General features: G+C 34.9%; 1 protein-coding gene across 3 annotated transcripts in view; it reads right to left on the reverse strand.

Annotated features, from left to right (window-relative positions):
- RBFOX1 (RNA binding fox-1 homolog 1) overlaps positions 1-26,243 on the reverse strand; it is a 681,896-nt gene that overhangs the window by 574,265 nt on the left and 81,388 nt on the right. The gene's annotated exons all lie outside the window — the stretch shown is intronic.

Consider the following 26,243-nt stretch of genomic DNA (forward strand, 5'->3'; position numbering starts at 1 on the left):
GGAAAAGGCTCACATTGAAGTTAATTATTAACCAAACTACATCCCAGGTAAGCCTTTAATTTTATGTTTTCAATGGGTATTTCAATGGGTATTGTTTTAGAGTAACAGAGTAAAGAATTTTTACAGTTGCCTTATTTAAGTTTTTCAAGAAACAGCTATGAGTCTACAAAAACAAGGCTCTGACATTTGTTTTTCATTCCGAACATGCTGGTTACAAGTCAACTCCATTTCAAAGCAACTGTGACTGCTAGAATTGCAAGTTCAACAAACCTAGTTGTGTCCTGGCATATTTTGACCAATAATTACCATATGGATCCAGAATTTGTCATGCAAAAGCTTTTTGGTAATGTAATTAACAGAATTAAAAAAAAAAAAAAAAAAAAAGTCACTTTGTAACCAGAATATTATCAAAAGACTAAGATTATATAATGCAACTTGGGAATCAGAACATGCAGATGAGTAGTCAGACTGTAACTGGTAATTATCAGACAATAGGTTTACTATTCTTATCATTTGAAGTGTTTAGCAAGGCAGTTAAGAAAATTTTAAAAGAGAACAGTAAGCCCACAGCTAGTTCCTGCAACCTAATACTTCTTCAGAAGTTCTACAAAAACATAGACTTTATTATTAATCTTGATCAGTTTAAGTGAGCCTGGCAGGACATGGATCAGGAGACCACAAGCGTGCTGCAAACCCAAATTAAAATCAGGGCCAGTAATTTATTTTGTACTTCAACAGAAGGAAGAGCTTTTTTATGAATGGGATAGTGGTGTCAGCTTTGAAAAGGCATATTACTGGGGGCACTATTCTGTTTGAACATTTCTACTTGAGTTTATGCATATTTATGCATGACAGCTAAATCACAGTTACCTAAACAAGCTGTTTGGTGTTTTCAAACACCCAATTAGATTTTGTAGTCTACATATGGATTAAATCCTTCATACAAAGCAAATAGCTCACTTTAACTACTAATCACAGCCATGACTTAAGAGAATTTAGCAGCTACTTTTTCAAGATTTGATGTCAAATCATAACTTTTTTCCCACAAGGCACTACATATGTCAAAATGACAATTAATATTGTCATATGTCAACAATGACTTTAGTTTAAGCACAGATTTGTAATGTTCAAAATTAAAAACAGTATGTATTTTCTACATTTACTCTCAAGCAAGACTGTTGTTCTACTATTTTTTCCTCTCATTAACAGGGAAAAGAGCTTAGCCCTAAGAGCTTGTTGAAACTTAACAAGCCACAGGCCTAGAGAGAGATCAAGTGAGCTATATATCCTATCACTTGTATACTCCCACTCAATTTGAATAGCTCCTTCAATAATACTTGAAAACACTTCATAGTATAACCAGAGTAAAATGGATGCCACTTCACAGAGTCAAACATGGAGTAAGTCCATAACATTATATTGCTCATCCTTCCCCACTTAGTAGCAGAATCCTTTGATTCTGATTAACAGAACAGCTTAATTAAAATAAAATTAGCACTCTTTGCCTTTCCTGCTGTGAAAACCTACTGGTGCACCAACTTGTAATTACCAAATTGTCTTATTTAAAAATGTGTTCTTTGAACTTGCATTTATCATATTTTGTTCTCCAGCCAGTCTGGCTTTTTGACACGTCAACAAACAGCACCCTTCTATCTACATAAAAGATGTCAATAAACAGACCATTACTGAGCTCCAAGTCTTCTATCAAAATGACTTTAAAGTTGAAATATTACTTACAGTATTACTTAACCCTAACATCTTAAAAACGCATGCGTAATTGCTAACAATATGCCAAAACATAAATGGTGCATATACCCAGTAAGCTATTCACAGAGGAACTATTTACCATATAATATTCGTGAACCCATAAACTTGGGTCTTTTTTCATGTGGAATTCGAAAGAGATTTTCCTTTGTGAAATGAATACTGAAAAATTAAGAAGAATTATATTATTTGATGAACTTGCTCCAGGGACTTTGACTGTATCAACTAGCTAACGTAAGGAACAGACAATAATAGGTCATCCCAGAAACACTAGATATTTAGGATTGAAAATCAGTCTTGAAAAATCAAACACTGGAATAAGCAGAGATTACCATTTGCTAGTAGGAAGGAATGAGATGTAGGTTTCTAGATTTAGGATGAAGTATCAAATTCTTCTTTCTCTCTTTGAGAACATGAAAAAAGAGGAATGCAGCTGAGCTTCTTTCCTGTAAGTATTACGAATCCTCAACAAAATAGCCTTGCCATGAAAAAATTCTCAGCTGGGGAGCAGAACAGGTCAAACAACAGTACAAGAAGAAAAAAAAGACAATCATCTATATGGAGATGACAGTAATGTAAGAGATTTCTGATTTAGAAACCAGTATCTTTCGTTTTGCACACACAATGCACATTCTTTAAGTTTGTTAGAACTCTTCCTGAAATCTAACTGCAAACTTCCCTATTTCCTTCTGAAACTTGTATGCATACTCACGGCAATATACTTCAGGATAGTCTGGGAAATAAAGAAGGAGAACTGTAAGTCATTCAGAAATCTTTCAACTGTTTCCACATGTATGTATACTCAACTAAGGGTGATGATATTTGTTTCACAACACATTGAGAACATATGCCACTGAGTCACTTCGTAGCAAACGTACTGTGACACATCTCTTGTCCTCATGTTTCCTGAGGGCCCCCTTTTTAGAGGAAGACAGACATTTTAATTCACATAAAAAGCTTAAGGCAAACATCTCAGCATCTTGGTCCCCCCCTCACAAAGACTCAAGTGGCAACAAGCAGAGGAGATATTCCTAGAAGATAAAATTAAACTGAAATAGCATATAATCTGCATCAATCTCAACTATCATCATTTTGTGTAAATACTACTGAAAGCCTGTAAGACAAATGTGTTTATACTAGAAAGCAGATATTATAAGAACTGACCATTTCTTCATTTGTTCATTGGTTAGAAGGCCTGAATTTGCTATCAGCCTTGTAAAACTGATGAATGCAGACATGTATTTCTGAACTACCTAGGATTTTCTGGAAAAAAATTTATTTCATCGTCATGGACATACTTCTCAATGTAACTATTTTTAGTTTATAACAGGAAACAATAATTTTCATGATCTATTAGCCATCCTTTTTGGGGACCTTCCACACTTCATTTTCACTTTGGTTCCTTTGCAACCAAAATAAGCTACATAATGCTGCTACTATGGCAGCACAGATTGCAAGTCTGAAATCATTAAAAATATATATATATATATAACATATAATGTGTAATATCTTATGCTGTTTATACAACACCATTATTAATAAAATTGTGTTAGAGAACAGATTCTACAACCCATGCTATCTTACAGTTTTTAATATATGGACAGTAAATGGCAAATCTCCATAGAACAGACCGCTAAATGCTGCCAAATATGGCAGTAGTGGTAGGGAAGATGCTATAGCAATTTCATTGGGTTTTGTTTCCATTTAAGACACGTGCCTAGGAGACTTTACGTAAATTAGGAAACAGGGATAGAATGTGCTACACATTTCTTGAGATATTACCCCTCAAAGCATCCTAGTGCCAGTTGTTGTAGTGATGAGGGCCTGCTACTTGCCAACAGGCAGAAAGGTTTCATTAACCAACCCCTAGGATTTATTCTTTATGATGTTTTTGACATTTACACAACGTTTTTCATTTTTCATAACCTGAAGGAAAAACAAGGGGGGAAAGAATAAAGGACTTCTCCTTTGCCAAACCATCATTTAAAGAGACTGAGGCTGGTTTTACGAAAGTTTTTAAATTCAGGGTTTTTTTTTGTTTTGTTTTGTGTTTTTTTTAGAGTTAGTACAGTATTATAATCAGTAAAGATCTATTTTTAGACTTTGTAGTTTATTTAAGGGATAACCTAAAACCAACATCCTCTCAATTCTGTGTTTGATTAACACACAGATACACACAAAACTCACTCAAATTCTTACCTCAGTCTTGGTGTTTCTTTCCAGCATGTAGAGGGCTAACACCTTTGCTGGTGCAAATACATTTCACTAACATCAGTTGACAGTGTGATATGGAAACTATACATTCTATACATTTTACATACCAAAATAAGCTTGTATAAATATTTTTCATGTTTCCAAAAATGGATAACTACTTTCCTTTTAAGCAAAACATGTTTAAAACCTATGAAACTATTGTTTTTAACCTGATGTTTGTTAAATTGAATTAGCGGGGTAAAATTACACTTATACCATAGCAACTTGGTGCTTTATAAAGGGAAATACACAAAGAAAATACTGTTTAATACTGTTTTATTTCTTTCAAGTATTTTGGGCATGCTTTATCTGGAACTGTGCATGTCTCAAAAATTTTGCAAAAAATAAAGAAAAAAAAAGAATGTGAAGACTCGCACAGAGGAAAGCTTTATTTAGAGCAAAATGTTAATTATATTCTATTTATATATATACATATACATGTATATTTAAAGTATCAATCCATCTTTGTTTGCTTCAATGCACAACCATGAAATATACCATTAAAAAGAAGTCTTCATACTGATCACAAATACATTTCTTTTCCTCAACCAGCTCCTATAACCATCACATCCTCTCAGGAAAAACTTGTCAAAATAGGTAATTTTGCTGAGAACACTGAAGCTCAACAGCTCTTAAGATTTTGTTTTCTCTTTTCTTTTTCTATAACACAGAATAATTTCAGAGCTAGGAATCATTTACTCAGTGACATTCAGCCCCTTGCTACCTATCATCACAGCACAAACAGCATGACAAAAGAAGAACCCTGTCTATCATGCAATCATACAAAAATTGAAAGCCAGTCATAAGAATCGTTCATATAAAACCAAAATACAAGCAAGATGTAAAAGCTCAAAGCTCCTTGGGAAATGCCCCTTGCATTTCTCCCCCTGTGTTTGCAACATGTGAATAGTATACCTTGTGATCTGCAGGTACGGCATATGAGTAATCTCCAGGAATGAAACACTGAGCTGATGAACACCAAACAGCCACATATTCCCATCCAGGAGAAATAATGCAACAGAACTTCTGTAATGCCTCCATGATTTAAGGGAAATGTGGTTGTACATGAGTGTGTGAGCACCCTGAAAGAGGCATACGCTATTGGAATGGAAATACAGTTGTCCAATTGCCTGTGCCAAAGAAATATTCTTCATTATACTGCACTAGTCATTTTTGCAGCTGACTGAAACCAAACCCAAGATTTTGCAATGATCATAATCAATATTCTAACTTTGATTTCTTAGACTGTGTATTATATTAACGCACACTGAGGAGAAAGGTTTTTCTTATTATTTCCAAAAGATTCTTGTATCTGTGTGAAGTTTTGACTGCCTTCAATTATCCATGGTTCAACAGCTTCCGTATCACACAGAATTGCCATGGGGCTGGCTTAGTTGGGATTAAAAATATATAAAAAAAAAAAAAAAAAAAAAAAAAACATGTTAAATAGACCAGATAGCTGTCTGTGGGATGTTACAGACAGATAGAAACAATTCTAAGATCAGGACCCTAAAACAGTTTTTGTGCACTTAGAATAAAACTCAAGATAGAGCCTCATAGCCTCATCATTAGTTCAACTTCTTTTTTTCCCCCAGTTTCCACTTGAAGATAAGTCAGCATTAAATGTCTAGAATAACATTCTTAGGAAAACATTTAAAAATTGTATTCTTCAGTAAAAAATACATTATCTTCCATAAAACAAAGGTGTTTGACTTTTCCCTCATTAAAGCACCTTTTATACTAAAAAATACATTCAATTTTACATCACCTTAAAATGAAGAAGAGATTTTTAAAAAATCATTGATCTGTTCCATGTGTAAAATAAATTGCTACAGCATCACTGTTTTCACAACAATTTCCGGCACCTAGGTAAACCATAGCGCCTTAAAGGTTGTCAAAAAGGATCTAATACATTGGTAAAGGACCTTCTTAAGTGACAGTACGCTAATCTACATCTAAGCTCCTTCACATTCATCCACACAACCCCTTCGCAAAAATATTTGCTTCACATCTTTAAGTAACACTTGAAATCTATCAACAATGCAAACATTAGGCAATTAAATACACAAATAGTGATGTTGTTCAAAAGCAGGCACTGGAGAAAGCCTAACCTGAAATCCTAGGCAGGGGTAAGAACACCTACAGATATAACAAAACAACACCATTTCTCCCCAAAGAAATCAGGAGAAATATTAAACTTCCAGAAATGCTGGTCGCTAAATTAGAGTCCTACTGTAATGAGTATTTTCTAATGAACCATTTGGATTAACTGTGAAAGCAAGGATGCCTGTCTAATCAGGACAACGATAGCTCCCCGCTCCCAAAATGTATGTTAGCAGGAGGGGCACTATGGTAAACTGAATGCTGCTATAAATCATCAAGTCAGTGTCTAAAACATCCATTTTTCTCTCTGTGTGATTATTTGGGAAATTAATGGAATACTACTAAGTCAATAACTGTCTAATCATAAAATCTGAAACAATTTTATGCATTTATAAATGACTGCATTGCATTTTCAAGCTTGTCACCACCACCACATAATAACTTAGATTGTTGTTACCATATGTCAACCCTAAAGTAGGTAAGGATTAAATTAAAACTGAGACAACAAGAAATTTCAAGAAGCAGGTGGTCAAAGAATCAAGAAATCTGTTTGTTCAAACATTTGGGAGAGTTTTTAAGGCAGCAACATGTTACCATGAATGCACATATAGGTCTAAGTAAAACAAAATCTTCAAAGAACAGCTATAATGAATTTTGAAACTATAGGGCCAAAGAATATCACCAGCTTTTTCATTTTCTTCCTAAAAAGATTCTCAAACATCTAATTAAATGTCAGCATTGATTTCTTTTCACATTTTAAAGTTTGAATTTGGTGGCTCTGCTTATCAAAGACTTCCAATAAAAAAGAGGTAAAGTAAATATTGTCTCATCAGAAAAGTCATGAATGACTTTAAGAGCTACTATATTAACAATTTCAGTAAGACTGATTCACTATTATGGGATTTTGATAAAGACAACTGATATAATTTGTATAATTAATCTATGTCAACTCAAAGTGATTCTTATCTTCTAAAGGAAATTGGTCAAGATAACAAGCATGGATTTCCTGCCCCTCCTATCTCTCGGATGAACCCATGTTTGAAGAACATCTATACTGGTTTGTTATTTACTGTAAACCAAGATCTCACCAATATATTTAGCAAACTTAAAAGGATGAATGCTAGCCTAACACTGGCATCACAAACAGAAAACATCAAACTTCCACAACTAGTGATCAGTTACTGAAGTTTGTTTGTATATGGACAAGTGACTAACCTAGAGTATTTCACGTATCTCCTATCAACAATATCACAATATTATCTTCTGCAAATGAAAACAAAACAAAAGTGGGTAGATTTTTGTCATGTATTTGTATGTATCTGAAAAATTAGAACAGTTCAAAATAACCTACTGTATGTCAGTACATGTGTTGCTGTTTCTAGAATTATCAGCTGTTTTGTGACCTAATAAACAGTTCCAGCTGAACTGAGGCTTTACTGCATTAAACTTTACTTTGAAAGTTATATAGGGAAAGAAACAAGACAAGTCATACAGAGAAAAGCATCAGTAAATATTAGCCTGAAACTTTAGCTTTACAGACTTTCCTGACAATAAAATTTTCTCAAAATCTTTGTGCAACCACATTACTTCCTTTATTTGTAGGACTTATTTGTATGTACAAACACCATAATCATACAGTATCGGCATCCCCACTGAACTTTTTTTCTCATATCTTTCTCTCTGAAAAGGACAAGATTATGAAGAAGACTGTATTAAAGGATCTAAGAGACTGCCTTTCAAATGAAGCTATTAACCACATGGCATTTATCAATGTCCTACTGCATGTGTCTCTTGACCAAATGATGCTGTGATGGAAGTTACTGTTTTGTACACATTTACATGAAGGAGATTGGAATAAAAATAACAGATGACCGTAGTCTTTGTCTGCATTTTTAGGGCAACAGTACACATTTAGTATCATAATGGAATGCCTCTATAGAGCTAACAACTGTTGATCAATTCACATTTTCTGCCAAATACATTGTTCTTTGAAATATAATTAACTGTCAGCAGAAACACTATTTCATAGAATCACAGTATTGGTTTGGCTTGAAAGGGACCTTCAAGACCTTCATTCCAACCCCACTGCCATGGGCAGGGACACCTCACACTAGACCAGGTTGTCCAAAGCAACTGTTTGAACAAACTCTTTTAGGTGTTTAAGGGAATTCAAGAGCCTGTGTCTGCAATTCAGCCAAAATTATACTCATGAATTATACAGATAAATTTGGGACTAAAATTAATCTCTCCTGTAATACAATGAAAAGAATATATAGTGTGTTGATATAGAGCTTGGGAAGATTTTTGACACACATTTTAGACAAGTTGTTCCAAATGCTCTGTTCTGTCACTGCTATGCTCCTAAGAGCAAAAACTACCACCTGCTCACAACAAAATCATACAAGATCAGCTTAATGACCATTCCAAACAAAATTAAAATATAAAGTAATATTGCAGAAGGATAGTAACAGTCTGAAATTGATTCCTTCAGTGTAGCCTGCATGTAGACAATCAGAATCAGAGACCTAATGACTAACAGACTTCTCTGTGAAATCAAGCTTCAGAAACCAGGAGGAGACGCGAACAATTTTGCGTAAGTTGAACAGAAGAAGAATTCTTCCTCTTAAAAAGCCAGGCTCTCCATCCAATTCAATAAGCAGGTGATTTCTACTCTTGCGTTGAATAATAATTTCAGCATTTTCAGAAGCAAATATAATTATCAAATTAAAAAAAAAAAAAAAGGCAGATACTATAGGAGTTTCTCAAAGACTAATACCTAGCACGAAATATTACATTAGAAAAGAAGCCATAATAAGATGCAGTTTCCTTTTTTTTTTTTTTTTTTTTTCTACAAGATAAAGTCTCTGATTTAACACTGACTCTCTGTCAACTTGTTTGGATATTTTTATTTTCCCCCATCCTGACAGCTAGATATTTGATACCACTGGATGATTTTTAATTAGTTGTGAAATATCTTTGAGCATTCTCAAATACTTGCTATACTAATAGAAATGCAATTAAGAATATTTTAGTTTAAAATTATAAATCATAACATATCTACACAGTGTTCACCTCTACTTCTAGCTGTTCAGATTCAATGCTGAGACACATTCAAGCTACAACATCCATACTGGAAAATTTCTTAAGCACTGAAGACCATAGTAAAATGTACTTTTCATGTTTCAAAGAGTACTGTCAGAACAGAGATGACACATACTAAATTTACTCTAACATTTTAATAAATTCTTATCATTAAGCACAAGGACAAAATGAGTCTGATGAAGTAAAGGCAACAGGTAGAAAGTGAAAAAACAAGACAGTTACCAAAGACATGACATTATCTACTGAAGTCACTGTTAAAAAAAAAAAAGCCCACATCCATGGCATCCACCAGTAGTTCATCATCAATGACAGAAATATTTATATAGTATATAGCATGTACTATAGCACATATATAGCTTATATATATTATATAGTATAACCTATATATAGTATAGGTTATGCAATTTCTGATTTGCTATTTACGGTATTGCTTTATTGCAATACCTACCAAAAAAAAAAAATTCATTTCAAACTGAACTGCTACTCAGTTTTCCAGCCCAACAAACCACATTCAGCTACATGATATGCTGGTGAATAAATGTCTGGCTAAATAGCCAGGCCCTGCAATGTGCCCTACAAGCCACAGAAGTCAGGATTTAATCCACTGGATAGAAAAGACAAGTTAACAGTAGTGGGTCTCTGGTTTATCCCCAGGAGTACTACATTGGAGCTTTATAGCAAGAGAATCCACTGCTAATTTCACTCTCCCTTATATCATTGCCAACCATTGCATTAGCCTACTCCTTAAGGACATATTTGCTAATGTTTTTCTCACAAATACTGTAACATCTACCTTGCTACGGAAGCCTGAGTTATTTGGCAATCATACAAACACACCAGTCAATGTGCAAAATCAAACAAACAAAAAACTCCCTGAAGTATTATAGGCAATAAACTGCTTAGATAAGTATGCTTAAACATAATGATCATATTACAGTGGAAAACAAATTTCAGCAAAAAAAACTTCCTTTAGAAATCATGGGTTTTGCAGTGTAGTTTTAAGATCAGTAATATATTCATGTATTGTGAAAAAAATAAGAGAATTGTTTTTCAGAAGAGTTTCAATCATGACTGTTACAAAACTAAACTCAAAAACATCACCCTACAAAAAATCACCTACTAATCACCAAGCCCTTCAGTCTAGTTTCATATTATATCATTCATATAATTCTCTTTGCTTGTTCTGAACAGAAATTAATAAGTAAAAAGAAAACCTTCAATAAGATGCGCAATTCCTGCCCTGGTCATCTCCCTCCAAAAAAATTATCTAACTCAAATGATGCCTAAATGACAGTAAGAGTTTGGGAAGGAGAGGAGTGGGAGAAAGAATGAAAAGGATGCCCTGAGGTTTGTGTTGCGTTCACATTACTTGGAAGCTTAAAAGTGCTCTCATTTTAGGCTGCGGTGTACAAAAACAGTGCTTTTGAAATTTCCAGGTGCCAGCCTGAAAACTAAACTGCATTTTCAAATGTCTTAAATTAATTCAGTTTCTTCAGTCTTGGGTCTTGTGTGTTGCATACACAGGAAGGGTGGTCACTTTGACATATATCGATTTTATTCAAGCTGTAAGCACAAAATTGTAGTTCTAGATATCTTTACTGTAGTACAGTGATCTGCTCACTGGAATGTTTAAAGTATCTGAATATTCAACAAACAGCAGCACAGAATTAAGTAGGAAGTGAAAGACTGGCTTGTGAGAAGCCATTTAAAAAATTTGGTTATGCAAAACACTAACAGAAAAAATGGTGGAGTGATAGTGTACCAAATTAGAAGATAATACCCAGAGTCAGAAGCAAGAATTATTTGGGGTTTTACCAGTTCTAAAACAAGGTAAGTAAAATAAACGTACAGATGAGCTGTAATAACTGCATGATAATAGAGAATCATAACCACTGCTTGTGTCGAGGAAAAGAAAGCCTTAAAATATTTTAGTAGTTATTATGAAATAAATTTGTTGTGGGAGAAAAAAAAAAAAAAAAAAGAAAAAAAGAAAAAAAGAAAAAAAAAGTAGAAGTCTGTTAAAAATGGATTTGTTTACGAAGTGAATGCTTTTTTTTTTTTTTTTTTTTTTTTTTTTGCCTATACTGCCATCTTCTGGTTGTGTAAGCTATTTCATCCATGATATGTCAAAAGTGGTCAAGTTAACATTTAAATCTAAACCAGACCAAGACTTAGCAGTATGCATAGTTGTATTAATAAAAGATACTGCAGAGATTTTAGTATTTATATAGAAGATACTATTCTGAAGTAAACACAAAAAAAAACAATTAGAGAAGAACATTCAAATCCAATAAACTGTGGCTAAAAATTCCATGTAGTCTATAATCATGTCTTCCTTGTAATTTTTTTAATAGTTTAAACCAATGCAATTTTTAAGGATTGAAAAATAATTTAGGATTAGGCACCCTATGTGGGAAATGCACAGAATGGTTATTTCATGAATATACATACTAAAAAATAATTATTTTAAAGTACCTATCGTACAACATTTAAAGTACATGCAGATAATAAATCAACTATGTGCTTTGCTATCCACAAACAAAAGGGCATTTTGTTTCTTAAAATGATTATCCAGCATCTGTCTCCAACTTCTGGAACAAAGATCTACACTTTCAGCGTTACTAAAACCAACTGAGTGATCTGTTATGTCATGCTCAAAAGTAACAAAGAGACATTTTTGCTAACTGAGGGCTAGCTGCTGTTTGTACCAGCAGCCCATCAGTCTAGACCTAAAAGATGTAAAAGATGTGATGTACATGCCCCCCAGGAAAACTTACAATACATTCAGACAGGTTTTAAACACAGAGGAAAATAAAACATAGAATCATAGAATATCCTGAGTTGGAAGGGACCCATAAGGATCATCAAGTCCAACTCCTGGCACTGCACAGGTCTACCCAAAAGTTTAGACCATGTGACTAAGTGCACAGTCCAAATGCTTTTTAAATTCAGATAGGCTTGGTGCCGTGACTGCTTCCCTGGGGAGCCTATTCCAGTGTGCAACCACCCTCTCGGTGAAGAACCTCTTCCTGATGTCCAGCCTAAACTTCCCCTGCCTCAGCTTAACACCGTTCCCACAGGTCCTATCACTGGTGATTACGGAGAATAGGTCACCTGCCTCTCCACTCCCCCTTGTGAGGAAGTTGTAGATGGCGATGAGGTCCCCCCTCAGCCTCTTCTCCAGGCTGAACAGGCCCAATGACCTCTGCCGCTCCTCATACGTCTTCCCCTCTAGGCCCTTCACCATCTTCGTCGCCCTCCTCTGGACACTCTCCAACAGTTTCATGTCCTTTTTATACTGTGGTGCCCAGAACTGCACACAGTACTCGAGGTGAGGCCGCACCAGCGCAGAGCAGAGCAGGACAATCACCTCCCTTGACCTACTAGCGATGCCATGCTTGATGCACCCCAGGATACAGTTGGCCCTCCTGGCTGCCAGGGCACACTACTGGCTCATATTCAACTTGCTGTCAACCACAACCCCCAGATCCCTCTCTGCGGGGCTGCTCTCCAGCATCTCATCACCCAGTCTGTACGTATAGCCAGGGCTGCCTTGTCCCAGGTGCAGGACCCAGCACTTGCCTTCATGCAGTTGGTAATTGCCCAGCTCTCCAATCTGTCCAGATCTCTCTGTAAGGCCTTTCCACACTCACCCGAGTACACAACTCCTCTAAGTTTGGTGTCATTGGCAAATTTGCTCAAAACACCTTCTAGTCCTACATACAAGCCATAAGAAAGAACTATTTTGCCGGTACCACAACTTCTTTTGCAAAAAGCACGAAGGTCTGATAACTCAACTATGTCCTGAAACTACCAAAAAAATCTTCCTAAGAAGAGGAAAGAGGAAAATAAAGTAAGAATACTTCGTGATACTTACAGGAATATTCCTTTTAAAATAAGTATCAAATTTTGGAGATTTTAAGTTAGTTTTGAAAAAGGAAAGTGTATGATGTGACAGAACAACTATAGGTAATGTTTTGAAAGACATTGACAAGTTCATTAGCATGCAGAATAACTTGGATTAGGTTCTGATCCACTTAATTCTTATGGTTCTCTGTGCTGGAGTGCAATATATCAGTATGCTACTGTTTAGCTTGAACTAAGAAAGCAAATCAGACATGTTTCCTAGTGGAGTTCAGCTTATAGAACCACCAAAATAAAAACTGACATCCTTTGAGAGCCTTTGTACTTCTCGCGTTCTTAAAAAGTGAGCAGAACTTCCAAAAAACACACTTTTCTGATAACTTTAGGAGCATATATTAAAAGTTTTGGACCCAATAATCTTTGGACATAGTAGCAACAACAAATATTTGCATCTAGTTGAGACTAGCAGCATAGCAGGTAAGACAACATAAGCCTCTGTATGCCATGTTTGCCTAAGATGTAATCGAATGTTTTTCGCTCCATGCTGTCTCACAGGATTTATAGCCATTCCCACATCAGTAGCTTAAAGAACATGTACAAGCATTTTACATCTTCAATGGCAATCAAAAGAATTTAAACCAGAAAAAATCAACCTTGTTAAGCAAACTAGGAACATGTTTTAATGCTATTGAAGAGAATGCTCAAGATACAATTGACCTGCCAATGTCAAGAGAGAGAGTGGACAAGACAGAAAAGGTGGTTTTGACCAGTATTTACCTACCATATGTGTCATCAGAAAGTCAAAAAGTCTATCTTAACTCAGGATATCATTATTTTCCAAAGAAATGTTGGAATCTGTTTAACAGAAATAAAATAATAAATTCATATGAGGAAAATAGGACAAAGAAAACGTAGACCACAAGTATGGTAAATGCATGACTTTGGTTGTAAAGATAAAAGATTTTCAGGAGGTAGCAGTAACATTGCTGTAAGTATGATGACTTAAGGCACAAAGAAAGTTTTCCAGGAAAATAAACTAATGAGTTGGTGTACCACGATGTCAGGTAGCAAGAAAAGATTCTACCTCCCACTGCCGGTTTTGTCATCTGTCATCAGCTAACCCATTAGCTGTTCAGGAAAAGACCACAGTGAAGTGGTGTGAAATGAACACACTACACAAATTTGCTGAAACAGATAATTCTCTATTGGATTTCAGATAATCAACATATGAAAAAAAAATCTGCTCTGTTTCTTGGTTCTCAACCTTTATCAAGTCTATAAAAACAGTAACAGAGGTCAGACCATTTTGAATGTATTTATTTCAAAAGGTTCACCACTTGCATATTACCATTATCTAGAAAAATATAAATGAACTTATTTTTATATATTAGTCTTCTGAAAGAAAAAAACAAAATCTTTCATACTTCGAACATCTGAAATCTTCTTTCAATACTTATACTGTATTTTTTGAGACATAACCCCTGAATGTTTTTAAAGCTGTTACACAGTAAGTATGCTATGGTGAGGAGCTTCACTATCACCTCTCCTACCCCCACCATACACTAAGTATTTCAGTACTGCCTTGGGTGTCCTATTTCAGTATTCAAGCACTTGAAATAAACTGTAGAATCACCCCCAAACCTTTTTTTTTTTCTTTCTGACCTTGATCTACAGCAAAACATTTTCAGCTGAACTGTGCAAAACTATAATTATTAAGTCATATCTGGACTGCACATAATTTATATATAAAGCATGAAGGCTCTGTATCACACATCATGCAGTAAGACAATAAAACATAGAAGTATAAGAAAATTGAAAGAAATCATTACACTTTACTCCTTTAAAAAAAATCATCAACAATACTTCAAAGACAACAGGAGCATGCACACCATCCAAATTTCCAAATGCAGACATATGTTTAAGTGTAAATGGTTTTATAATAATAGACTTTATCAGAAGAAAGTACATTCTGCATCATTATTGAAGAAGTCAGTTCTAAGATAACTGAATCAGTTATCTTAGTTATCAGTTATCAGTTTGGTCAAACTGCCCACTACCAGAAATCTATAGTCTAGGCAGCTGTAAAAAGCAATTTACTGCTACAGAGAAAAAATTTACCTGGGAAGAGATCCAATATTTAAAAATAAAAAATAAAATAAAAAGACTAACTAGAATCAATGAGAAATGACTTGGATTACTGAATAGAAGCTTATTATTGCATGTGTTCAAGCTACTGGGAAAGTAATAGAGCCAGCAGGTATAAAAAAGGCCTTCCATATGGCTGCTTCCCCTTTTATGATCCAATCATAGCCATCCTGTTAATCAGGTTGGATTAAATCCCAGATATTAATTTGGCAAACAAAACAATAGTCTGATCCAGTCTGTCCCTTCAAATATGATGAAAACAATCTGCCACTGATAAAATTGCCATGCGCACGCTCCTGGAAAACCATCTGATCAATTTATGTCTAAACAGTGGTAGAAGTGTAAACTCAAATAAAAATGAGATAGGGCTTTCCCTACTCATTAATAGCCTGCAATCTCATCCTCCACTTCCCAAGGAAGTGCTGAAACATTAGCAGTTCAAAGAGTTACAGACTCCTTGCCACAAAAAAAGAAGTAAAAAAATGCTGTATATATGAACTAAAGATTGCAGGCTTGGAAGCAGTTGGAAGTGTAGATTTTCACCGGCCAAAGGAATCCTGTTCTCCTGTCCAATTCCCTTCTACCCTTCTATCTCGTTTTTTTCCCAAAAAAAAACAAGAGATAGATTTTTTTTTTTTTCCTACTCTTTTTTTTAAATAGGTCCAGCAACCTGACAGATTTTTCCCTAAAACAGTGCTGGTAACACACCAATGTTTTCATTATGCTAAACAGCACTTGCACAGCATCAAGATCTTTTCTCTTCATGCTGACATGATTCTTAATTTTGTTATTGTCTATAAAGAAAACAGAAGCAAAAATATAAGAAGATCACTTCCTAAAAGGATTTCCAATATTAAAATTTAAACTTTCCATAGAGACACAGTTGTTGGCAGAGACGTAATGTTATTTGCATCTCTAAGTTTTATGATTTAGAACTTGCCTGCATCAAGTTCTTCATACAAAGTTTCAAATACTGTTTCCAAGTTTCATACAGTTTCAGTGGAGACAAAGTATACCTTAACATCATAGAGAATCAGTCTGATAAAAGGTTATCTATCAAGCACGCTGATTAAATAAGGAGACAATTGCAAGCTCCTATATAGCAACATATTTGTGTGTTTACTTTAACATAAACTCTACTACAAGGGCTACAGGATACTTCATGAAAATGTAATGCCTATTTCAAACACCTCTGCAGTCAACAGTGCTTCTTTCTTACTGCAAGTAGAATTAAAGTGCAGTATAGAAACACTTAAAATGCTAAGCACAGACAGATGGTAATATGTTTTCTTCTAGAAAAAATAAAGTTTTTAATGCTTTTAGACATTTAAAGAATGTCTGCTTCCAAGAACTGAGGTTTCTGTATGGAAAATAAACATTTTTAAATCCTCTGTATTTCAGACAACACATTCCATATTGACTATCTAGATGTACAGAGACAAAAAAATAAATAAATACTATAATGGTTCCTCAGTCCCTGTGTTTTCTCTCTTAGGAACATTTAAAATACTTCCCAATATTTTGAAGTAACAATATAACTTGTTTATTTATTAATTTTACCTTTTAGAAAACTGAAAAAGACAAGTTAGCAACTATTCAATTAGTGCTGTTCTGGTAAGTTTAATCAGCTAATGTGCAATCTGTGTATCACTTAATATATGAAATGCTGTCCTGCAATTTTAAAGAAAGAAAATTAGAATGCATTGCCTAGAACTTGGGAATAGAAAATTAATGGAATGTAACTCTGTACCTCAGTTTAATGAAACAACATCTGCAAGATTACTTGTCTAATAAAAAAGCATATCAAAAAGCCTGATGCATAACAGAAGTAAGAAAAGTATTATCTATATTTTTGAAATGTTACCATCTGGGGGCTTTATGCAAGAATAAATACTCTTACTGGTTGGGTAAATTCACTGATTCTCTGTGAATGCAAACACATGAGTGGCTTCCCTCAGTGGCCTCATTATATAAAGTCCTCTTAGGAGTTACTCTGCAGCCTATTTCTGCTCCATATCCCAGCAAACACTGACCTAATCCATGTATTGTCATCATGGCTAGAATCCACCTACCTTAATGTATCAATCAAAACAAGCACAAGCACTTTGTTTCAAAACAAGCACATTCTGAAAAATTATAAGTGAGGCTAATAATGACAACTTGAAACATATGCTTTAGTTGAATGCCCAGCACTTTAAGACTCGGGTTAATTTTCTAGGGATACAAAACCACAGGTAAGAGCAATTCTATAAACCTTTTTTCTGCCCTCTTTTCCCTCTCACAAAACTGCCCTTAGGTTTAATTTTTTTTAAGAGTTTATCCAGTTAAAATGTTAAAGCATTGCATCAAAACTACTGACATCCTGGTTCAACACAAAAATGAAGTTCCAGATTACTAAAATATGTAACGAGGCATGGTTCAGCTCAAACAGATGAAGCAAAAACTTGTATTATTTAAATAAAATTAGTCTATAATTTTAATTTCCCCATTCTTGAAATTCCAATCTTTATTCCATGAGCGAAATTCAACACTAGAGTTAAAAAGATGTCAAAAGAGCTACTGGTTGCTAGTAAAGCTGTGCTCAACTTCTGTGCTGGAAAACCTCTGTCTACAAAAATAGCCCTGGCTCCTAGCAAGAACCTGAATATCACTTTAGGTGCTGGTGACTTGATTACATTGAATGGTAAAATCTCTCCATGCTTCCATGACAAGATGACAGGCATGAGATGGTGTACATCTCCAAATGCAGCCTCACATGCACATGTATGCTGAGGAAATACCCCACGTTGTCTTCAGCCTCTGCTGAAATACAGACTTTCTGAACAGTTGGTTAGCACATAATTTCTAGTTACTTTGTATGAAACATATGTATTTCTTACTGTAAATACAGGCCTCTCTAGTGTCCATGTTCTCTGTTAATGTCACGTTGATTTCTTAAGTAAATCAAAAGGCATTAGGAAAGATTACCTCTAACAAGACTGGCACCACTTCCAATAAATATCATCTCATTTTCAATTCAAAAGTACTTTCATTTTGTTATACTTCTCAAGACTGAAGTCCCACCTCACCTCCCTTAACAAGACAAGACTGGAAGTTACCACGTACCTTTTTTGCAGAAAGCTAACCAGACATGTTCTGAATTCAGCAGTGCAGCAGGATTGCTGAGGTGCTAGCTCATGCACTAAGGAGCAAGCATCCTGAATTGGGCCTACATAGCAAAGATGCTTTATCTTCCTAGATTCCTTTCAAGTATTATTTGCATTCATTTGAGGCAAGCAAAAAATGATACACATTGATGTTACAAATGCCGACATTATTTAATGCAGTCTGTGTTTTGAACAGTCTTTACAATAATCACATGCCACTGCCTATCCAACAGAGTGATTGCTGTTTATAACATATTGGGATTAGATGATCGCTGAGGTCCCTTCCAACCCAAGCCATTCTATGATTCTATAATATGGTCCTCCATGGGCTGCAGGGGAACAGCCTCCTTCACCATGGGCCTCTCCACAGGCTTCAGGGGAATCTGCTGTGGTGCCTGGAGCACTTCCTCCCCCCACCTTTCTCTTTCACCGACCCTGATGTCTGCAGGGTTATTTCTCTCATTTTCTCACTCCTCTCTCTCACAGCTGTTCTAACATTTTTTTAAATACATTAATGCAGAGGTTCAACCAGTATCATCCATTCACTTAGCTTTGGCAGGTGTCAGGTCCCTCCCGGAGCTGACAGAAACTGGCTGTGTCCAGCATGGGGGCAACTCCTGTTCCCTTCTCACAGATGCCACCCCTGCAGCCCTGCATGAGTGTCCTATATGTGCCTGCACTAGTGACCTCCTATACCTTCTATACAAGGAGGAAGAGTAGGAAGGAAATGTCTATGCTCAGGTGAGTCATATGCAAATGAATGCTTTTGAAGGCAGCACCTTGCCTGTGGCACCCTGTGCAACCAGCTGTGTCAATGTCCTGTGTGTCTGTGTGTCTCTGAGATCCCTGCTCAGCTTTGCTACCAGTTGAACCTGCAAAGGGGAAAGTGGTGGCCACATCCCCAGCATGGGCAGAGACCCCAGGTCCCCAGGCATGGCCCCAGCACCTGGGCAGGAGCAGCTCTGGGCTGGAGCAGCTGGAGGAGGCAGCCACACACTTATGTCACTTAACAGAATAATTTAAAGATTTAGAAAAATACCTTCAATCTTAAGATTTGAAGAACATACTTTCCTAATAGAATTATAAAGTTAATGTGTGCAATAGTAATTGTGTTTGTAGATAGTAGTATGGACATAGAAAATGTAATGGTTAAAGATGGAACACATTGGCAAAAATGCAAATTGTACTTTTTTTTTTTTTGTAATCTGCTTTAACAGGTGTTCTAGCATAATAAATACACTATACATGTTCCTTATGTGTATTCAGCATGAGTGAAATTCATACAGCTGAACACATTGGCACTTCAGTGGGAGGTCAAATTATTGTTTTGGCACTTCCACCATGACTGTCATTTCAATTCCATTTTATCAAATTACAGATTGCTCGATGCAGTTGGATTAAGGGAAAGATAGACACGCACAAGCAATTGTCATCACTTCAGTTGTGAAATTCTGTAATTGCATGTCAGTAACAGGAAGAACAAGAGAACAGTAATACAACTGAATGATCATTCAAATACTGTGTAACTTTTCAACAAGACTTTGAACTACAACGATCCACATGCCAGGATATAGACTGGATTTCTGAGCATTTCCCCTCTTTATAATTGCCAATATTTCTTAGGCTGACTTGTGTTGTGTGTTAGATTATACGGCAAATTTCTGCTATATATTTTTCTGTAAGTAATCCTTTTACTTGTGAAGAACATAAAGACAAGGAAATGGAAGATCCCTCCATTTTAAAGATATGATTAAAAGTAGTGCGAATAATAATAAATGATACCTATGCAACTCAGAGTATGGGTTTGATTCAACAGAGTTTCTGTATTTTAGAGTATCTGGAGAACAAAAAATCTTGAACTAAAATTATTGTGGAGAAGGCAGTCATGGTTTTCAAGCAACTTCTCTGCCAAAAATAACCCTGAGGTTTTCTTACTCTCTTACAGAAGTTTTGAAAACTTCTCTGTGGTAAGGTAGACTCTAGAAACATCATACAAATCCAATTTAAGAGAGCTGAAATCGTAGTGGGAACTTCTGGCATACAGTGGTAGGTAGATATTACCTGAATAGCTTGTTATTCTCACTTGTTTCTGAGTTTTATGTCCAATCTTGTATATTCTATGTCCTGTCATATGATGGTTCAATAATACCCTTATTTTTACATCAATTAATGAGGCAGAAGAAATTGGAATCATTTATTTGTTCACTCTAGTAAACAAGGGGAGGCCCATTAGTGTTCAGAACTTCCTTAAGATTCTTAATTCCTCAGAATCTACATTCCAACGCAATTTATGGAACATAATCATCTAGCAGAACAAAAAATACTTATATAGAACATTTCCATACCAATACATTAGAGTCTGCAAGCTTCACTCATCAAAAAATTGATTCCTTCTAATGTGAGGAAAAATGCATCCCAGTCTCCAAAGATTGCACGATGCTTTCATGAGGTAACAGAAATGACACTTACTCCATATTATTCACTGACAGGGAGCTCCTAAACAGCAGAAAAAGGATTTACAATGAAAGGAAACAGTATACAAATATATTCACATCTTAGATGTCTGCAGTTGAGTCTGTCTGTCCATGATGTTTCTTATCATCTCGTTCTTATTTGATACCCTTATTAATTCCCTCCCACAGTAACCTAAAAAACAGTGTTAAAGAAATCGGATAAAATTTCTTCCTACTACTAAAACAAAGTTTTCCCTTAAACTTACATGGAATATTTGATCATTATAAATTGAAAAAGTAAATAAAAGATTGCAAAAAGCCATAGGATATACTGAGCAAAGTGTATTTGTAAATCTGTTTGTTTTCCTCCTCATTTTGTCTCAGACTCATATTGTAACTTTGCCTACACCTTCCTCTTCATATTTCTATTTCCCCATATTTAACCTGAGTAATATAAACGCAAGTACTTTCCTCACAGGTGTTTTTAAATTGTTTGCAAAATGCTTGGAAATCCTCTGATAGAAGACACTAAAATAATTATGAAGTCGTTTCCACAGCAGGCATAGAAGAGGAAAGGTATTACTGTCTATACCATATCCCACAGAAGGTAATAGGGAGTTATGAAACATGTCACTAGAGGGAAATTTTCTAACTTACTGACCTATCATGACCTACTGCATACCCATAAAATCTATTGCTCTCATAAAGCCTCTGCACTCTGAGCTCAAAAGTGGTAAATTCTGAAGTCAAGATGCATCTCAAAAATGTTCTCTCCATGAGATACTGAAGAACAGAAAATGGAGCAGGATATCCTGAGTGACCTTGAGCCACCAAGCTAATAACATAGCTGCTAGTTAATGGTCAGCATTTACTTGCCTGCAAGGAATACTGAAGAGACTGTCATTACACATTACAGCAAAAGTGAGTCTATTACAAAAGAGCATGCTGAAAGCAAACAAAAATGAAGAAACCAAATATGAAGAATAAAACATTCCTGGCATAGTAAAACCCAGCTGCCACAAAATTATCCAGCACAGAAAGACCATTATAAGTTAGCTTTCCAGTCAGTTTTCAGTGGCTCAAACAGTTTTCCATTTCAGAAGAAAACAAAAGAGAGGGTGGTGAAGAAGCAAGGGGAAGGTAACTTCATAGCAGAGTGTTGGTTTCACAGTGTTGACATGAATTTATTAGATGATATGACAACAACTGCATATGAAAACAAAGTATTCTATTGTGTTCTGTTCAGGCTTCAAAGGTTATTTCCAGGTTTTTGTGGCTTTTTGTTTGTTTGTTTTGTAATGTTGAAGACTCCTATTCAATGCCAGTCCCATATAGCAATTATTTTTCATATGTTTAAGACCAAATAGAGATGCAGACTGAGAATAAATACAAGATGCAGAAGATATACTTGAGACAAGTTTTTCAGCTGTTGAGAAATGATTAAGCTGGTGTAAGAGCAAACAAAAAAATACAGCTTTACATATTAGCAGTCTTCCTAAAGTGGACACCAAGGCTAGAGTTTGCTTATAACAAAAGGAAGAAAAGATCACAAAGGAATCCACAAGGCTGTCTGTTTTGGCAAAAATATCAATATCCTTATTAATTCCCTCAACAACAACCACATATTTTGCCCTCAACACACAGTTATTGGGTAAAAATATGGATATATGTATGGGTAAAAAGAACAAATGAACAGCATCACTTATCATCCATTGAAGACTGAAGTGTCATGCTAGAAAATATCACAGGTTTTGAAATTATGACTCCAATTCCTTAAACATGAGACTAGCTTCAGATATCAATCTATTTTCGCGAAGTCACAGTTCATGTGTTTTTAACAAGTTTCTTTCCTGTGAAATTTTAATGGTCATGCATGCTGCTTTTAACAGCAAAGCTGACATTTGCAGAATGACACGCTTAGTTTTAAACATCTAATATTGGTTGTTCAGAAAGAAGGTATGAAAATAAAACAAAAAAAGGGTTAGGTATGACAAACACAGAAAAGAAGAGTGGGACATAAAATCATAGATACACTGGGCCGCGCTGGCTGTGGTAAACACAGGTTAGTAATGCCTAATGATATCGGTCAGTTACAACAGACTGTAGATTACTTGTCAGCTGTTTTGACATTCTCAAACAGATTCTCAAACCTGAAGGCTTTTATCCTTGCAGAAAAAAAAAAAAAATCTTAAATAAAAAGTTAAGTGGAAGTCACAAGGGAGGGATACACAGGTCATAGTGATAATGTGGTTAAGAAAATTAAATGCCATTTTGACGCTTACAGAATAATAGATTCCAAAATAATAACTACTTTTACAAAATTTAAGTTTGCCTACAGGCAAAGTTTTAGCAATGGCTTCATAAATTTCTACTTCGAAAAGTAGAGATTAAGAAGCTTCAGGAAGAAAGTTTGTAAGAAAAGGAAGGGACCTTGCAGACATATTTTGTTGTTAGCTATGAATATTTTTCATTAATTACTAATGATATAGTTCATTAGTAATATATTTCATTATGAAAGAGTCAAATTATGAAATTCTAATGAGGCATCTGCAATAGTTTGTCTTGATTTCAATGTCAATAGAATAAAAATATTTATTTACAATGTTTCAGGTTCTATGAATTACATAAAGCCCCAAATTTATGCTTTCAATAAACATGAAAGAATTCATTATTATTAAATAAAATGGATGCATCTTTATTTGATGATCACACAATGGATTATTGATAATCTATACCCTTGGACTGAAAAGTAAATCTGCCTCTTAAACTCAGCAGAAGGTTCAGTTTTGAGACCAAACACAGAAAACATGAAATATGCCATGCAGCAACAATATATAATTACTACATTTCTGTTCTTTCAAAATGTTCCAACAAGCTAAGAAAAAGAGGAAGATAAAATAGACAATTCTCTATGTAAGTTGTAGTTTCTGCATTTGCAAGCTAGAACACTGAGCAGGTTATTGGTTTTTGATAAGAACTGTATTTTTAGCAAGTCAAAAAACAAGCCAATGCCCTAAACTTAACAAATGTCACATACTTTTTTATTACCTCAGCTGTTACTGAGGCAAGATCACTTAAGAGCCTGCAGTACTGAAGGCACGTCTGTGTGCATCAGTATTTAGAGTCACAAGGATGAGAAAGTCATAGCACTCAGCACTGTAATGTTGATAATCTCCAGATTTTCAACCTTAGTGATACCTTAAAAGTTAAAGAATCTTCAAGATTCAGAGCATGTTTGGAGACCCTCTGACCACCAGCTCATCTTCCCTGCCACTGCTTTTAAGAACAGGAATGGAAAGAGAAGTGATGAAAATAGGTCAGCTAAGCAACAAGGCACAGGGTAACGGGAATCTCATGCTCTTTGTTTCACTTCAGTTGCCTAGTACTGTGTTGTCATAGAAAAAGGCAGACCACATATTCTATACTGCAGGATGTGAACAGAGGCGGTAACTGCCTCTTTCTGGGGTCTGACAGCTCAGTTAGTCTCCATGGCCTGAGTCACTGAAGAACACAAGCTCCTTAGGAGACCACCCAACCAAGGCCAAGTATCATGTAAATGACTCCTATCATTTATACTGAGGTAGAAATTATCTTATCTTCGAGCATGGAGAAGGAAAAAAAAAAAAAAAAAAAAAAGGAAATATAACTAATATGATACTACAGTCCAAAGTTATATACTATATAACAAAGTTATATATATAATATAACTAATAAATTAATGATACTACAGTCCAAAGTCAAAGTCCTAAGCCTTGTGATAACTTTTCCCAGTATTGAAGCAATAAAAATAACCATTTGGTTGTGCAGTGTCAGACGCTACTATCCACACCAAGAAAAGTCAGATGCTGGTGTTTAGAAAGTAAGGTCCCAAACGGTGTTTTAGCAGAGTATCAAACAGCATGCACTTATATTTAAACACCTAGTTTCATAAAAGCTATCACTGAAGTGTAAATGGCCTGAGTTTCACAGTAATGAGTACCATCTAATTTTAGAGATTTAAAATTATGTCATGATGTCATGTAGTTGACACTTTCACAAACTCATACTTGCTGACACATGGAGATATACTATATAGATTTAGTAATCCAGAACTAGATTCTAGCTTCAAGTTTAAGGTTTCCAGTAGAAATGCATGAAAACATGCACAAATATATGAACCTTCATTCATCTCTGCAAAATGCTTGAGAAAATAATGTAACGAACTGCATAAGATAAGAGAAGGCATAATTTATCAGCAGTTCAAACTTAATGAAGCCTAAAAAAAGAAATCTTTCATAAAAAACAGGAGAAACTTGGGAATTTCATTAAAAAAAATAATAATTGAAGTTATTAACAAAGGAAAATAGGGTTTATGGAACGCATAAAGTAAGTAAAAGGGAAAAAACAATATTTTAATTTACTGCAATTCATTTAAGAAAAAAAGAAAACAACAAACAGACAAACAAACAAACCTCCCAGTGAACTGAAAAAAACAGTAGGGGTATAAATAACAAGGAGAATTCCTTAAATTTTATAGTGGACTTCAATAATCAGAGAATAGTAACAGCTGATAGGTATTTAAGACATGACATACATTCTATTTTTATTATATTGACATTTTATTATCATAATTGAAATCTCAATGTGTTTTTGTTTAACTCAAAATAATTTCCTCTCTTCATTCCTGAAAATTTTGAAAATCATTTAAATTCTGAAGAACTTCCATCACGTGACAAAGCAAATTAATTTTGCTTTCCTGCAGTAACCTCAAAATCATTTTATGTCAGACTTGAATAACAGCATTTTATAAGATGTGTGCTATCATGAACAACTAAAATGCATCTGGGATGACAATTAATAAAATTTCATTTTTACATCAAAAAGAACTTGATTATCATTAAGGAAATCAGAAGTCACTGAATAATCATAGAAAGATTCAGAAGCCAAAAGAAGTTCAAAAACAAAGAATCTTTGGAAATTTGAGTAGTAGAACATTGATTTTACACATAATAGCACAGTTAACATAATGTTAAATTAAGCATAAAACCCTGCTGTTTCAAAACATAACTTGAGAGTATGAAACTGTTAGTGCTAGAAGGCAGCTTTCCACGTCTCTCATTTTTGAGTGGAAATTGATAAGACTTCAATTTAAGAATCTAAATCTAAAATGTACTTTTTTTTTTCAGGTATATTCAAGTATACATGCCATAATGTAGTATAAAAAAAGCCAGCAAGGCAAAGAACAGAACAGAGTGCACTTTTTATACTCACTAACAATAAAATTGGAAATAATATGAGTTTTTTTTTTTTTTTTTTTCTAGACTGCAACCATTTAGAAGGAAAATAAATCAATATCAAACATATTGCTTATCAAGCAAGAGGAAGTAGCCCTTATCTTACTATTTTAAGAATATTTATCTTGGTATGTCACCAT

Source organism: Aythya fuligula, chromosome 15 (assembly GCF_009819795.1).
Source record: "Aythya fuligula isolate bAytFul2 chromosome 15, bAytFul2.pri, whole genome shotgun sequence".
Classification (NCBI taxonomy): Eukaryota; Metazoa; Chordata; class Aves; order Anseriformes; family Anatidae; genus Aythya; species Aythya fuligula.